General features: G+C 41.4%; 1 long non-coding RNA gene, 24 other non-coding genes and 2 pseudogenes across 25 annotated transcripts in view; all 27 read right to left on the reverse strand.

Moving 5' to 3' along the window:
- The window catches only part of LOC141357660 (5S ribosomal RNA), a 119-nt gene extending 75 nt beyond the window's left edge, over positions 1-44 (reverse strand). Inside the window, exon 1 of the ribosomal RNA XR_012364147.1 lies at positions 1-44. This exon is cut by the window's left edge and continues 75 nt beyond it. This is a non-coding gene — a ribosomal RNA (5S ribosomal RNA).
- LOC141353270 (uncharacterized) overlaps positions 1-12,500 on the reverse strand; it is a 508,637-nt gene that overhangs the window by 202,461 nt on the left and 293,676 nt on the right. The gene's annotated exons all lie outside the window — the stretch shown is intronic.
- On the reverse strand, positions 186-304 carry LOC141356625 (5S ribosomal RNA). The gene has a single exon (XR_012363086.1). It is a non-coding gene; the product is annotated as a 5S ribosomal RNA (ribosomal RNA).
- LOC141357661 (5S ribosomal RNA) lies at positions 434-552 on the reverse strand. Its single transcript, XR_012364148.1, has one exon. It is a non-coding gene; the product is annotated as a 5S ribosomal RNA (ribosomal RNA).
- LOC141357215 (5S ribosomal RNA) lies at positions 694-812 on the reverse strand. The gene has a single exon (XR_012363698.1). It is a non-coding gene; the product is annotated as a 5S ribosomal RNA (ribosomal RNA).
- Positions 954-1,072, reverse strand: LOC141356627 (5S ribosomal RNA). Its single transcript, XR_012363088.1, has one exon. It is a non-coding gene; the product is annotated as a 5S ribosomal RNA (ribosomal RNA).
- On the reverse strand, positions 1,214-1,332 carry LOC141356628 (5S ribosomal RNA). The gene has a single exon (XR_012363089.1). It is a non-coding gene; the product is annotated as a 5S ribosomal RNA (ribosomal RNA).
- Positions 1,474-1,592, reverse strand: LOC141356979 (5S ribosomal RNA). The gene has a single exon (XR_012363451.1). It is a non-coding gene; the product is annotated as a 5S ribosomal RNA (ribosomal RNA).
- On the reverse strand, positions 1,734-1,852 carry LOC141356629 (5S ribosomal RNA). The gene has a single exon (XR_012363090.1). It is a non-coding gene; the product is annotated as a 5S ribosomal RNA (ribosomal RNA).
- Positions 1,993-2,111, reverse strand: LOC141356630 (5S ribosomal RNA). Its single transcript, XR_012363091.1, has one exon. It is a non-coding gene; the product is annotated as a 5S ribosomal RNA (ribosomal RNA).
- LOC141356631 (5S ribosomal RNA) lies at positions 2,252-2,370 on the reverse strand. Its single transcript, XR_012363092.1, has one exon. It is a non-coding gene; the product is annotated as a 5S ribosomal RNA (ribosomal RNA).
- On the reverse strand, positions 2,500-2,618 carry LOC141356632 (5S ribosomal RNA). The gene has a single exon (XR_012363093.1). It is a non-coding gene; the product is annotated as a 5S ribosomal RNA (ribosomal RNA).
- Positions 2,760-2,878, reverse strand: LOC141356633 (5S ribosomal RNA). Its single transcript, XR_012363094.1, has one exon. It is a non-coding gene; the product is annotated as a 5S ribosomal RNA (ribosomal RNA).
- LOC141356980 (5S ribosomal RNA) lies at positions 3,020-3,138 on the reverse strand. The gene has a single exon (XR_012363452.1). It is a non-coding gene; the product is annotated as a 5S ribosomal RNA (ribosomal RNA).
- On the reverse strand, positions 3,280-3,398 carry LOC141356634 (5S ribosomal RNA). Its single transcript, XR_012363095.1, has one exon. It is a non-coding gene; the product is annotated as a 5S ribosomal RNA (ribosomal RNA).
- Positions 3,539-3,657, reverse strand: LOC141356635 (5S ribosomal RNA). Its single transcript, XR_012363097.1, has one exon. It is a non-coding gene; the product is annotated as a 5S ribosomal RNA (ribosomal RNA).
- LOC141356636 (5S ribosomal RNA) lies at positions 3,799-3,917 on the reverse strand. The gene has a single exon (XR_012363098.1). It is a non-coding gene; the product is annotated as a 5S ribosomal RNA (ribosomal RNA).
- Positions 4,047-4,165, reverse strand: LOC141356638 (5S ribosomal RNA). Its single transcript, XR_012363100.1, has one exon. It is a non-coding gene; the product is annotated as a 5S ribosomal RNA (ribosomal RNA).
- On the reverse strand, positions 4,307-4,425 carry LOC141356639 (5S ribosomal RNA). Its single transcript, XR_012363101.1, has one exon. It is a non-coding gene; the product is annotated as a 5S ribosomal RNA (ribosomal RNA).
- LOC141356640 (5S ribosomal RNA) lies at positions 4,567-4,685 on the reverse strand. Its single transcript, XR_012363103.1, has one exon. It is a non-coding gene; the product is annotated as a 5S ribosomal RNA (ribosomal RNA).
- On the reverse strand, positions 4,831-4,949 carry LOC141357076 (5S ribosomal RNA). Its single transcript, XR_012363551.1, has one exon. It is a non-coding gene; the product is annotated as a 5S ribosomal RNA (ribosomal RNA).
- On the reverse strand, positions 10,990-11,108 carry LOC141354239 (5S ribosomal RNA; annotated as a pseudogene).
- On the reverse strand, positions 11,250-11,368 carry LOC141358518 (5S ribosomal RNA). The gene has a single exon (XR_012365014.1). It is a non-coding gene; the product is annotated as a 5S ribosomal RNA (ribosomal RNA).
- LOC141353397 (5S ribosomal RNA) lies at positions 11,510-11,628 on the reverse strand. The gene has a single exon (XR_012360494.1). It is a non-coding gene; the product is annotated as a 5S ribosomal RNA (ribosomal RNA).
- LOC141354263 (5S ribosomal RNA) lies at positions 11,758-11,877 on the reverse strand (annotated as a pseudogene).
- On the reverse strand, positions 12,019-12,137 carry LOC141356641 (5S ribosomal RNA). Its single transcript, XR_012363104.1, has one exon. It is a non-coding gene; the product is annotated as a 5S ribosomal RNA (ribosomal RNA).
- Positions 12,279-12,397, reverse strand: LOC141357350 (5S ribosomal RNA). Its single transcript, XR_012363837.1, has one exon. It is a non-coding gene; the product is annotated as a 5S ribosomal RNA (ribosomal RNA).

Below are 12,500 nucleotides of genomic sequence, written 5' to 3' on the forward strand. Positions count from 1 at the left end.
GATCAGACGAGAGCGGGCGTGCTCAGGGTGGTGTGGCCGTAAGCGAGCGCTGACTCGATTCGAGAGCCACTTCAAGACTAATGTGGCAACGCCATGCCATCGGCGAACGCTTACAGAAAGGATGCATTTCTGGAAAAAAATTATATGAATAAATAATTAAATAATTAATTAAATAAAGAATTAAATGCTTACAGCACCTGGTATTCCCAGGCGGTCTCCCATCCAAGTACTAACCAGGCCCGACCCTGCTTGGCTTCCGAGATCAGACGAGAGCGGGCGTGCTCAGGGTGGTGTGGCCGTAAGCGAGCGCTGACTCGATTCGAGAGCCACTTCAAGACTAATGTGGCAACGCCATGCCATCGGCGAACGCTTACAGAAAGGATGCATTTCTGGAAAAAAATTATATGAATAAATAATTAAATAATTAATTAAATGCTTACAGCACCTGGTATTCCCAGGCGGTCTCCCATCCAAGTACTAAACAGGCCCGACCCTGCTTGGCTTCCGAGATCAGACGAGAGCGGGCGTGCTCAGGGTGGTGTGGCCGTAAGCGAGCGCTGACTCGATTCGAGAGCCACTTCAAGACTAATGTGGCAACGCCATGCCATCGGCGAACGCTTACAGAAAGGATGCATTTCTGGAAAAAAATTATATGAATAAATAATTAAATAATTAATTAAATAAAGAATTAAATGCTTACAGCACCTGGAATTCCCAGGCGGTCTCCCATCGAAGTACTAACCAGGCCCGACCCTGCTTGGCTTCCGAGATCAGACGAGAGCGGGCGTGCTCAGGGTGGTGTGGCCGTAAGCGAGCGCTGACTCGATTCGAGAGCCACTTCAAGACTAATGTGGCAACGCCATGCCATCGGCGAACGCTTACAGAAAGGATGCATTTCTGGAAAAAAAATATATGAATAAATAATTAAATAATTAATTAAATAAAGAATTAAATGCTTACAGCACCTGGTATTCCCAGGCGGTCTCCCATCCAAGTACTAACCAGGCCCGACCCTGCTTGGCTTCCGAGATCAGACGAGAGCGGGCGTGCTCAGGGTGGTGTGGCCGTAAGCGAGCGCTGACTCGATTCGAGAGCCACTTCAAGACTAATGTGGCAACGCCATGCCATTGGCGAACGCTTACAGAAAGGATGCATTTCTGGAAAAAAATTATATGAATAAATAATTAAATAATTAATTAAATAAAGAATTTAATGCTTACAGCACCTGGTATTCCCAGGCGGTCTCCCATCCAAGTACTAACCAGGCCCGACCCTGCTTGGCTTCCGAGATCAGACGAGAGCGGGCGTGCTCAGGGTGGTGTGGCCGTAAGCGAGCGCTGACTCGATTCGAGAGCCACTTCAAGACTAATGTGGCAACGCCATGCCATCGGCGAACGCTTACAGAAAGGATGCATTTCTGGAAAAAAATTATATGAATAAATAATTAAATAATTAATTAAATAAAGAATTAAATGCTTACAGCACCTGGTATTCCCAGGCGGTCTCCCATCCAAGTACTAACCAGGCCCGACCCTGCTTGGCTTCCGAGATCAGACGAGAGCGGGCGTGCTCAGGGCGGTGTGGCCGTAAGCGAGCGCTGACTCTATTCGAGAGCCACTTCAAGACTAATGTGGCAACGCCATGCCATCGGCGAACGCTTACAGAAAGGATGCATTTCTGGAAAAAAATCATATGAATAAATAATTAAATAATTAATTAAATAAAGAATTAAATGCTTACAGCACCTGGTATTCCCAGGCGGTCTCCCATCCAAGTACTAACCAGGCCCGACCCTGCTTGGCTTCCGAGATCAGACGAGAGCGGGCGTGCTCAGGGTGGTGTGGCCGTAAGCGAGCGCTGACTCGATTCGAGAGCCACTTCAAGACTAATGTGGCAACGCCATGCCATCGGCGAACGCTTACAGAAAGGATGCATTTCTGGAAAAAAATTATATGAATAAATAATTAAATAATTAATTAAAAAAGAATTAAATGCTTACAGCACCTGGTATTCCCAGGCGGTCTCCCATCCAAGTACTAACCAGGCCCGACCCTGCTTGGCTTCCGAGATCAGACGAGAGCGGGCGTGCTCAGGGTGGTGTGGCCGTAAGCGAGCGCTGACTCGATTCGAGAGCCACTTCAAGACTAATGTGGCAACGCCATGCCATCGGCGAACGCTTACAGAAAGGATGCATTTCTGGAAAAAATTATATGAATAAATAATTAAATAATTAATTAAATAAAGAATTGAATGCTTACAGCACCTGGTATTCCCAGGCGGTCTCCCATCCAAGTACTAACCAGGCCCGACCCTGCTTGGCTTCCGAGATCAGACGAGAGCGGGCGTGCTCAGGGTGGTGTGGCCGTAAGCGAGCGCTGACTCGATTCGAGAGCCACTTCAAGACTAATGTGGCAACGCCATGCCATCGGCGAACGCTTACAGAAAGGATGCATTTCTGGGAAAAAATTATATGAATAAATAATTAAATAATTAATTAAATGCTTACAGCACCTGGTATTCCCAGGCGGTCTCCCATCCAAGTACTAACCAGGCCCGACCCTGCTTGGCTTCCGAGATCAGACGAGAGCGGGCGTGCTCAGGGTGGTGTGGCCGTAAGCGAGCGCTGACTCGATTCGAGAGCCACTTCAAGACTAATGTGGCAACGCCAAGCCATCGGCGAACGCTTACAGAAAGGATGCATTTCTGGAAAAAAATTATATGAATAAATAATTAAATAATTAATTAAATAAAGAATTTAATGCTTACAGCACCTGGTATTCCCAGGCGGTCTCCCATCCAAGTACTAACCAGGCCCGACCCTGCTTGGCTTCCGAGATCAGACGAGAGCGGGCGTGCTCAGGGTGGTGTGGCCGTAAGCGAGCGCTGACTCGATTCGAGAGCCACTTCAAGACTAATGTGGCAACGCCATGCCATCGGCGAACGCTTACAGAAAGGATGCATTTCTGGAAAAAAATTATATGAATAAATAATTAAATAATTAATTAAATAAAGAATTAAATGCTTACAGCACCTGGTATTCCCAGGCGGTCTCCCATCCAAGTACTAACCAGGCCCGACCCTGCTTGGCTTCCGAGATCAGACGAGAGCGGGCGTGCTCAGGGCGGTGTGGCCGTAAGCGAGCGCTGACTCTATTCGAGAGCCACTTCAAGACTAATGTGGCAACGCCATGCCATCGGCGAACGCTTACAGAAAGGATGCATTTCTGGAAAAAAATCATATGAATAAATAATTAAATAATTAATTAAATAAAGAATTAAATGCTTACAGCACCTGGTATTCCCAGGCGGTCTCCCATCCAAGTACTAACCAGGCCCGACCCTGCTTGGCTTCCGAGATCAGACGAGAGCGGGCGTGCTCAGGGTGGTGTGGCCGTAAGCGAGCGCTGACTCGATTCGAGAGCCACTTCAAGACTAATGTGGCAACGCCATGCCATCGGCGAACGCTTACAGAAAGGATGCATTTCTGGAAAAAAATTATATGAATAAATAATTAAATAATTAATTAAAAAAGAATTAAATGCTTACAGCACCTGGTATTCCCAGGCGGTCTCCCATCCAAGTACTAACCAGGCCCGACCCTGCTTGGCTTCCGAGATCAGACGAGAGCGGGCGTGCTCAGGGTGGTGTGGCCGTAAGCGAGCGCTGACTCGATTCGAGAGCCACTTCAAGACTAATGTGGCAACGCCATGCCATCGGCGAACGCTTACAGAAAGGATGCATTTCTGGAAAAAAATTATATGAATAAATAATTAAATAATTAATTAAATAAAGAATTGAATGCTTACAGCACCTGGTATTCCCAGGCGGTCTCCCATCCAAGTACTAACCAGGCCCGACCCTGCTTGGCTTCCGAGATCAGACGAGAGCGGGCGTGCTCAGGGTGGTGTGGCCGTAAGCGAGCGCTGACTCGATTCGAGAGCCACTTCAAGACTAATGTGGCAACGCCATGCCATCGGCGAACGCTTACAGAAAGGATGCATTTCTGGGAAAAAATTATATGAATAAATAATTAAATAATTAATTAAATGCTTACAGCACCTGGTATTCCCAGGCGGTCTCCCATCCAAGTACTAACCAGGCCCGACCCTGCTTGGCTTCCGAGATCAGACGAGAGCGGGCGTGCTCAGGGTGGTGTGGCCGTAAGCGAGCGCTGACTCGATTCGAGAGCCACTTCAAGACTAATGTGGCAACGCCATGCCATCGGCGAACGCTTACAGAAAGGATGCATTTCTGGAAAAAAATTATATGAATAAATAATTAAATAATTAATTAAATAAAGAATTAAATGCTTACAGCACCTGGTATTCCCAGGCGGTCTCCCATCCAAGTACTAACCAGGCCCGACCCTGCTTGGCTTCCGAGATCAGACGAGAGCGGGCGTGCTCAGGGTGGTGTGGCCGTAAGCGAGCGCTGGCTCGATTCGAGAGCCACTTCAAGACTAATGTGGCAACGCCATGCCATCGCCGAACGCTTACAGAAAGAATGCATTTCTGGAAAAAAATTATATGAATAAATAATTAAATAATTAATTAAATAAAGAATTAAATGCTTACAGCACCTGGTATTCCCAGGCGGTCTCCCATCCAAGTACTAACCAGGCCCGACCCTGCTTGGCTTCCGAGATCAGACGAGAGCGGGCGTGCTCAGGGTGGTGTGGCCGTAAGCGAGCGCTGACTCGATTCGAGAGCCACTTCAAGACTAATGTGGCAACGCCATGCCATCGGCGAACGCTTACAGAAAGAATGCATTTCTGGAAAAAAATTATATGAATAAATAATTAAATAATTAATTAAATAAATAAAGAATCAAACGCTTACAGCACCTGGTATTCCCAGGCGGTCTCCCATCCAAGTACTAACCAGGCCCGACCCTGCTTGGCTTCCGAGATCAGACGAGAGCGGGCGTGCTCAGGGTGGTGTGGCCGTAAGCGAGTGCTGACTCGATTCGAGAGCCACTTCAAGACTAATGTGGCAACGCCATGCCATCGGCGAACGCTTACAGAAAGGATGCATTTCTGGAAAAAAATTATATGAATAAATAATTAAATAATTAATTAAATAAAGAATTAAATGCTTACAGCACCTGGTATTCCCAGGCGGTCTCCCATCCAAGTACTAACCAGGCCCGACCCTGCTTGGCTTCCGAGATCAGACGAGAGCGGGCGTGCTTTTTTTTTTTTTTTTTTTTATAACAATCATATTCACACAATTACATAATTTCTATATATTCTTAGACATTACATTTAACACAGTGAGAGTGCTTTAACAACAAATAGACTTCTTTAAAAGACTTTTGGCAGGCACAATCTTAAATCCCACCAAAAATAAAATAAAAACATCATTATAAAATATTTCAAAACATTTGAAAGTTCAACATCTTTTTTTCACACTAAAAATGTCTCTTTCCCATATTCAAAATATTATACAGATCAACCATAATCGTCAGGCATTTTCCAATTAAAATCTTCAAATATTGTACCCACATCCTTAGTAAAAACATTATAAAACTCCTCCAACCTGTTTTGCTCCTTAAAATAACAGTGCAAATGCTTTAAGTACATCTCAACTTTTCTTTTAAACACTATTTCAACATCTATAACAGTATTTTCTTTTTTTGCAACAATTCTTCTTTCCCATATAGCACTTTTAATCAGCATGACAAACAGGTTAATCGCTTTTCTGTTTTCACATGATTTGTTTTCTCCCAGCATTATCACCTTGTTCCAATCCATTTCTTTATTATCTTGTTCACCTCTCAACCTTTCAAGCAAACCTATACATTTTTCATTAAAGTTTTCCAATTGCTTACAACATAAAAACACATGTAAAAAACCCTCATCTTCTTCTTTACATACTTTACAAGTTGCATTTTGCTCTCTCCCGATTTTGTTCAATAAAACATCAGTAAAAATCGCCTTGTGCCTAATTAAATATTCTAAGGTCCCCAATTTTGACTCAATAAAATTCCCCTTCATATTACTCCATATATGTTCTTCTTTCAAGTCTTTGTATTTCTGTAACCAGTATTTATTCACCACAGGTTTCTTAAAAATACAATCTCTAAAAAAACAATACAACATTTTCACAGTGCATTCCTTAAAAGCTCTTATTTTGTCTCCCAACATTAAATACACATCTTTCTCTTGTTTCCCTTGTTCTTTATTATCAATTTTCCTGATCCAATCATCAGGTATTGCACTTTTTATTATCTTAAACTTATTTACAATTTCTTGTCTACTATATTCTTCTTTTGCTTCCTCCATAGTATCCACAATGTACTGCACAGGTAAAAATCCCTCCTTAAACTCATATAAAACATCTCTCACTTTTGTAATTCCCACATCCCACCACTTTTTAAAAAACACTTCTTTCCCTTGGTTTACAATGTTCTTGTTTAAAAACAATGGTTGGTTTAAAATACACTCTCTTCCACTAGGCATGTACTGTACACAAGTTAAAACTTTCCCCCATGCACTCATAATTTCCTTGTAAAAATCCGGCACCTTTTCCGTCATCCAAGCTTTAGTTTTCATCCATAAAATGTCTTCTCCCAGATTAAAATTACCACATTTGTTTAAAAAATATTGCATTGTTTTTTTCCATACCATTACATTCCCATCATCCAGATACTTTTTAACCATTTTAACCCTTAAACTATTTTTTCTTTGTGCTACATCTATTAGGCCCATCCCACCTTTCTCTACAGCTCCAATCAATGTGTCATATGCTATTCTTGGGGGTTTCCCTTCCCATATAAAGTCTAAAAAACATCTCTTTAATCTTTTTTCAATCCACAGAGGCATAGATGACACATATAAGACATACCATAACTTAGACATCATTAAAACATTCGAAATTAAAACCTTCCCTTTAAGACATAATGTCCTCAATTTCCAAAAATGTAACCTTCTTTCAATATCTCCTAAAATAGTTGCCCACATTGTTTCATTAGCTCTCCTTTCATCATCCCCCATTAAAACTCCTAAAATCTTGATTTCATTCACTTCTTTAAAAGCAAAATCACTCGTTAAAGCTTGCACATTCCCACATCTCATATACACAGTTTTATCCTCGTTAATTTTTCCTCCTGATGCTTTACAAAATTGTTGTACAATTTTCATTGCACATTTAACTCCCTCCCTGTCTTTCAAAATAAGCGTAGTGTCATCCGCATACTGAAATATTGCTTCTCCTTCCACATTCCCTTCTATGTGAATACCTTTTATTCCCTTTTCTTTCCTCATAGCCAACCCCAAGGGTTCCGCGACTAAAGAATATAATAGTGCTGACATGGGACACCCTTGTCTTATGGATCTTGTTAGTGTAAAACATTCCGTTAAAAACCCATTACATTTAATTCTAGTTACCGGTCCATTATATAAAATTTTCACCCACTTTATAAAATTTTCTCCAAATCCAAAACGGTTTAAAATCCCAAATAAAAATTCATGTTCCACCCTGTCGAAAGCCTTTTCAAAATCTAAACTTATAACATATCCCTCCATTTTTCTCTCCTTCATGTATCCAATTGTATCTTTAATGCTTAGGGTCGTATCAGCTATGTCTTTCCCTTTGACCCCATATGCTTGATTTGTCTTTATTATTCTCGGCATCACTTCTTTCAGTCTGTTTGCTAAAATTTTTGATAAAATTTTCAAATCGGTATTTAACATCGTAAGCGGCCTATAATTCTTTAGTTCAGTTTTCTCTCCTTTTTTCTTATATATTGTTTTCATCAAACCCATTCCCATTCTTAGATTCATCTGCCCCTTATTAAAGATCTCATCATACACTTCCTTTAAAATACTGGTTAACATATCCCTAAAAACCATATAAAACTCACTCCCCAACCCATCAATTCCAGGACTTTTGTTTTTGTTTAATTCATTTATCGCTCTTTCAATTTCCTCTTCACTTATCTCTTTGTCACAATCCTTCATATCTTCCTTGTCTATTTTAGTTGTTATCTTCTCTAACATTTCTTCTTTTTCATCCTGCACTCCCTCAGTTGTAAACAATTTTTCATAATACCTTTTCATTTCTATTAAAATTCCTTCATTACTCTTTACTTCTTCTCCATTCTCCTTTTTCACTACTTTTATAATTTCAGACTTCCCTTTTCTTCTTTCTAGGTCAAAGAAAAATTTTGTACATTTTTCACCTTCAACAAGAAACTGAGCTTTACTCCTTAATCTTGCACCTTCATATTTCTTTTCTTCCATTTCTTTAAGTTTATTTTCCAATTCTTTTATCTTTAACATGTCCTTATTACCCTGATTTATCTCTTTTTCTAAATTTTCTCTTATTTCCTGTCCATTGTATTTCTTACATTTCTCAATTAATCTGCACAATTTTATTGTATGAATTTTAACTAAATATTTCACATTTTCCCACCACAATCTTTTATCTTCCATATACATTGCATTTCCTTTTTCTTTTTCAATTAGCGTCTTTATATCTAAAACATACCCTTTGCTTTTTAAAACCTCAGCATTTAAAACCCACACGCCTGGACCTCTCTTTAACGTACTCCAGTCAATCTGCATATATAACGGCTTGTGATCACATAAGCTTGTTTCATCGTATCTCACGTTATCAATAAAAACTTCTAAATTCCTGTTACACAAAATAAAATCGATTCTTGTTTGACACATGAAATTCCCCACCCTTTGTCTTCTTGAGTATTGCCTTCTTTCATTCCTTTCTCTCCAAACATCCACCAAGTTATTGTTTTCCATTATTGATTTTAACTCTCTCCTTCCCATATCATTTCTAAAAACCATTCCATCTGCCATATCTAATTTACTTAACACAGTATTAAAATCCCCCATTAACAAGACATTCTGTTGGTTTTTTAAAAGTGACCTTAAATCATTAAAATAATCTCTCTTTTCTTTTTCCTCCGTAGGTGCATGTACATTTATCACAACCAGTTTTTTGCCTTCATATTCCATTTCTACTGCTAAACATTTCCCAATATCATCTTTATAGATAACCTTGCATACAGTTTTCACATTTTCTCTTATTAAAAAAGCCACTCCTCTGCCAAACCTCGTATCATCATTATTGTATAAAATCTCACCGTTCCATCTTTTCCTTATTTCACATATGTGCTTTTCTTTCCAATTTGTTTCTTGCAATACAATCACGTCTTCATTCTTGAACATTTCTTTCACTTTTTCAAATTTGTTAAAGTCCGAAAGTCCTCTGGCATTAAAAGTAACCAAACTTAAAACCATAAAAAATAAATAAATAAAAACACTCATTGAGTCAATTTCTTTAGCTCATACCATCCAAGTCTTTTAGCAGTACATATTTATCTTTTATTAAGTCTTTGTTAGTTGTTTTTTTCCTTATTCCTTCCAAACATGGCTTTACCTTAATTTTTCGTCTTCTTCTCTCCACTTTCGGTTTTCCTTCAGACATTGCGTTGACATCCTTGTTAAAATCCTCATCTTGATCTAATTCATCTTGTTCCATCTCATCTTCCATGGTGACAGAAGTGTCAAGTGGTGTACATGTTCCTTCCTCCTGTTTAAGTTGTTCAGTTTGTTCCGTCTGTTCTTTAGAATCCTCGTTTTGTACTTTACCTTGTCTTTTAGCTAATTCGTTCATTTCTTCCTCTGCCATTTCATCTGTAGTGCTCTGTGTTTTATCCTCTATGTCCTGTTGTACTTTCTCTTGTTGTTCCATTTGTTCGGCATTGTCAACTTCAATTACAGGTCTGCCGTCTTCCGCCTCTCTCGTGTCGTTCTGTTGTTTTTCTACCACGTTGTCTTGTTCATGCACCTTCCCGCCCACATGAGTCTCATCGTTGCCAAACCAGCATTCACACAAGTTTAAAAAATTGTCACAGTCCGGGCACTTAACCGCCTTGCACTCTCTTGCAAAATGTCCTCTCTCCTCGCATTTGTAGCACTTAAACATAGGGCAGTCTTTCATGATGTGATCTGGGCACATGCACAGCCGACAGAGTTTTACCTGATGGCTGTGCATCACCCTGAAGAACTGCAGGCCTTCAGCCGTTTCAAACTTTGTGCTATACGGAAGAGATGCAACATCTTTAGGGAAGCGAGATTTAATGAACCGTGTGCCATCTTCAATGGTCGTGCCTGGATACAAACGTCTTTTTAATTTAGACAAAGGGGTAACTCCCCACCCTTCAAGTTTATTTATAATATCGTGATCGTCTATGTAGGCGGGCAGGTGCATAAACGAGACGACATAGTCTCTGTTTTGGAGTCTCTTCACTTCGCATTCCACTTCTTTTATCCTTATTCCATATTCCAGCAATTCAACATCATCCACATTTTCTAGAGTCAGCTCATATTCGTTGTTATGTTTGGGTCTTACCGCCAGGATTTTCCCTTTTCCAATTTTCTCCGATACTGCCGTAATAATGTCCTCCGCTCTTGCATTCACATTTGTAGTATCCACTGTTATCGTAGCTTCTATTAAGTATTCCTTTCGTGAATTGTACCTTCTTTGTTCTTTGTCTCTTTCATTGCCATCTCGTTGTTGTTCATCCGTTCCATTTTCATTTGCCATTCATGTCTCTCCTGCCATTTCCGAGGTTGATTCCATGTGTCTGTCCATTTTCACCAAACAAAACAAAAAGCGTATGTGCCAAACTTAAACTCCCCCCGAACAGCGTATGCTGCCAGGAGGGATTTAAACAAACAAAATGAAAGAAAACTATTCAAAATAAACACTGATTTAAACAAACAAAATCAAAAGAAATCTGAAAGTTTGGTGAGCCTTCCTCACCTACTGCAGCCAAACACTTCCTGGAACGTACCAACTAGCGCTAGTGCTCAGGGTGGTGTGGCCGTAAGCGAGCGTTGACGTAATTCGAGAGCCACTTCAATGTGGCAACGCCATGCCATCGGCGAACGCTTACAGAAAGGATGCATTTCTGGAAAAAAATTATATGAATAAATAATAAATAATTAATTAAATAAAGAATGAAATGCTTACAGCACCTGCTATTCCCAGGCGGTCTCCCATCCAAGTACTAACCAGGCCCGACCCTGCTTGGCTTCCGAGATCAGACAAGAGCGGGCGTGCTCAGGGTGGGGTAGCCGTAAGCGAGCGCTGACTCGATTCGAGAGCCACTTCAAGACTAATGTGGCAACGCCATGCCATCGGCGAACGCTTACAGAAAGGATGCATTTCTGGAAAAAAATTATATGAATAAATAATTAAATAATTAAATAAATAAAGAATTAAATGCTTACATCACCTGGTATTCCCAGGCGGTCTCCCATCCAAGTACTAACCAGGCCCGACCCTGCTTGGCTTCCGAGATCAGACGAGAGCGGGCGTGCTCAGGGTGGTGTGGCCGTAAGCGAGCGCTGACTCGATTCGAGAGCCACTTCAAGACTAATGTGGCAACGCCATGCCATCGGCGAACGCTTACAGAAAGGATGCATTTCTGGAAAAAAATTATATGAATAAATAATTAAATAATTAATTAAATAAAGAATTAAATGCTTACAGCACCTGGTATTCCCAGGCGGTCTCCCATCCAAGTACTAACCAGGCCCGACCCTGCGTGGCTTCCGAGATCAGACGAGAGCGGGCGTGCTCAGGGTGGTGTGGCCGTAAGCGAGCGCTGACTCGATTCGAGAGCCACTTCAAGACTAATGTGGCAACGCCATGCCATGGGCGAACGCTTACAGAAAGGATGCATTTCTGGAAAAAAATTATATGAATAAATAATTAAATAATTAATTAAATGCTTACAGCAACTGGTATTCCCAAGTGGTCTCCCATTCCAAGTACTAACCAGGCCCGACCCTGCTTGGCTTCCGAGATCAGACGAGAGCGGGCGTGCTCAGGGTGGTGTGGCCGTAAGCGAGCGCTGACTCGATTCGAGAGCCACTTCAAGACTAATGTGGCAACGCCATGCCATCGGCGAACGCTTACAGAAGGGATGCATTTCTGGAAAAAAATTATATGAATAAATAATTAAATAATTAATTAAATAAAGAATTAAATGCTTACAGCACCTGGTATTCCCAGGCGGTCTCCCATCCAAGTACTAACCAGGCCCGACCCTGCTTGGCTTCCGAGATCAGACGAGAGCGGGCGTGCTCAGGGTGGTGTGGCCGTAAGCAAGCGCTGACTCGATTCGAGAGCCACTTCAAGACTAATGTGGCAACGCCATGCCATCGGCGAACGCTTACAGAAAGGATGCATTTCTGGAAAAAAATTATATGAATAAATAATTAAATAATTAATTAAATTAAGAATTAAATGCTTACAGCACCTGGTATTCCCAGGCGGTCTCCCATCCAAGTACTAACCAGGCCCGACCCTGCTTGGCTTCCGAGATCAGACGAGAGCGGGCGTGCTCAAGGTGGTGTGGCCGTAAGCGAGCGCGGACTCGATTCGAGAGCCACTTCAAGACTAATGTGGCAACGCCATGCCATCGGCGAACGCTTACAGAAAGGATGCATTTCTGGAACAAAATTATATG

Source organism: Misgurnus anguillicaudatus, chromosome 21, assembly GCF_027580225.2.
Source record: "Misgurnus anguillicaudatus chromosome 21, ASM2758022v2, whole genome shotgun sequence".
Classification (NCBI taxonomy): Eukaryota; Metazoa; Chordata; class Actinopteri; order Cypriniformes; family Cobitidae; genus Misgurnus; species Misgurnus anguillicaudatus.